Raw genomic sequence first — 2,514 nt, 5'->3', positions numbered from 1 at the left:
CTCACAGACCGTGAGACCGTGACCTGAGCTGAAGTCGGACGCTTAACTGACCGAGCCACCCAGGGGCCCCTATTCCTTCCTTTTTAGCTTTTGTGTTTTTACTATAGTTTTTGCTTTGTAGCTACCATGAGAGTTACATATAAAAACTTATATCTAAAATATAAGTTAGAGGACCTGTCTGCCATTACTGGGGCCTGGCTTTCCTCTCCCTGAGGGGGAGGTGGGGCTGTAGGACAGGAGGGGGCTGGGCCAGTCAGCAGGTGGACAATGATGCTAAACTTCTGCAGTGCTGCCAACTCCAAAAGGAAGAGCATATAGTGGGATCTAGCCTTCTTCAGGTTCCCCCAGGATCTGGCCAGAGTCCAGAACTGGGGGGAGAATTATAGGAGAGCAGACTTCGAGGATAAAACACCTAATCAAGTAAATAACTTATCAATTATATGCCAGACACTCTGAGACCTCTAAGATCTACAGAACAGTATATTTTGCAGAGGTATCAGATAACTAATGAATGATTGGGTTATTTTATTTCTCAAAATTAATCAAAGGAGATAGTTGTGAAGTCATTGGGAGAGTCCGTATAGGACAGTTCTTCGAGATAATGTAAGACCAACAATATTTAATCTTACCAGTCATTTGAACAATCCAGTAGTGATACAGAAAACAAAACAACTGAGTGAAGATTAAATCAGGACATTGAAATAGAAAAAGACTGATAAAACCTTTGAACAGGAACAAAACGTAAAGAAAGAAACAACAGCAATGCTCAGAACCCCAGTGCTGGAGAAGGTAATAAAGAACAGGTTGAAGAAATTTTACCTTTAACCCTTGAGTAAAAAAGAAAACAAAGAAAACTTAAAATCTTTATTTGAAATTTTGGTTCATACGGGAAAACAAAACATACTTCTGGATGAGCGTGAAACTGACGAACTCCCAGAGGGTCTCTTTACTCCTGATAACTTTCAAGCACTGCTGGCATGCTGGGTAAATTCTGGCAAGAGGTTCTGAGAAAGTGCTTTCAGACAACAGTGGTTAACACATTGTTTTGCTCAAAAACACAGCAGACACAGGTGCTAGAGGTCTGTGAGAGCGGTATTCGGGAGGAAACCGCTCAGGGAAATGAGAGTATCTCACTTCATCACTGACGACGTAGAGGACGTGGCAGGGGAAAAGCACTTGCCTGTGTTGGTGAGGTTTGTTGATTTGTCTCATAACCTGAGAGAGGAATTTATGGGCCTCTTGCCTTACAAAGCTGCTGCAGACATTTTGCCTGTGAAATCTCACGCGACGGTAACTGAGAAGTGGGGACTGAACCTGGCCAGGCTTGCACTGTGTCCAGTGGATTTTCTTCCAAAACACAAGTTGTTGCCTCTAGACCTTTAGAGAAATATCCCCAAGCTGTCTACACACTTTGCTCTTCCTGCATCTTAAATATGTGGTTGGCAAATTCAGTGCTTGTTGTGGGAGCATCTGTTGCATCAGGAACGATAGAGGACATTTGTTCTTCCTTCCGTCCATCTCTACAACTGCTTTGAGAGCTTGGCAATGCAATTTTTGTCCTCTTTCAGAGCAATGAGGAAAAGGGTAAAAGAAATGAAGAAAACTTGCCATTCTGAGTGGACAGGCAGGCATGATGCTTTCGAAATTTTGGGGGACCTCCTACAAGCACTTGTTTTGTGTTTCAATGATATAAATAGTGACAAAAATATTAGCTGGAATGACTATATAACTGGTAGAGCATTTGTACTCTAGTGTAGAAACAGATTCTGATTTCATGGTTACCATTGATGTTCTTAAGAATGTTCTATCTTTTTACAAGAGCCTTTGGAAAATCTTCAGGGGCAAACGTCCAATGTCTTCTTTGCAGTCAGTAGCTTAACTCCAGTGCTGCATTGACTAAATGAAATGATGGAATATATTGAAGTTTATCATGAATTTTGGTTCGAAGAAGCCACAGATTTGGCAATGAAACTTGATACTCAGCTGAAACTCCCTGGGAAAATCCGCAAAGCCTGGCAAGGTAACCTGGGATCTCAGCTAACCTCTGAGAGTTACTATAAAGAAACTCTAAGTGTTCCAACCATGGAGCACATTATTCAGGTACTGAAAGATATATTCTCAGAACAGCACCTCAAAGCTCTTAAAGGCTCATCTCTGGTACCCTCTGTCATGGAACAGCTCAAATTTAATACATCGGAGGAGCACCGTGCTGACGTGTACAGAAGTGACTTACCCAGTCCCAACACATTCTTGGCTGAGTTTCATTGTTGGAGAATCAAGTGGGAACAGAGGGAAAGATAAAGAGTTTCTACCTACAACTTACAAAGCCTTGCATCTGCCAGACATCAAGTTTTTTTTCTGATGCTTCTGCATTGCTGAAAGTCCTATGTAAGATCTTCCTGTGATGAAAGTTGAGAATGAACACTCTGAAAATGGGTGTCTCAAAGCATAACTGAGGGACACTTTGACAGACCAAAGGCCAAGTAACTTGGCTTTGCTTAACATAAATTTTGA

The 2,514-nt window shown here is 41.8% G+C and overlaps 1 pseudogene; it reads left to right on the top strand.

Annotated features, from left to right (window-relative positions):
- The first annotated feature begins 270 nt into the window (after window positions 1-270).
- Window positions 271-2,210, top strand: LOC101086297 (annotated as a pseudogene).
- The last annotated feature ends 304 nt before the right edge of the window (window positions 2,211-2,514 follow it).

The sequence above is a fragment of the Felis catus genome, chromosome A2 (assembly GCF_018350175.1).
Source record: "Felis catus isolate Fca126 chromosome A2, F.catus_Fca126_mat1.0, whole genome shotgun sequence".
In the NCBI taxonomy this organism is placed as follows: Eukaryota; Metazoa; Chordata; class Mammalia; order Carnivora; family Felidae; genus Felis; species Felis catus.
The sequence above is the reverse complement of the archived record's forward strand: the minus strand, read 5'-3'. Positions and strand labels throughout refer to the sequence as shown.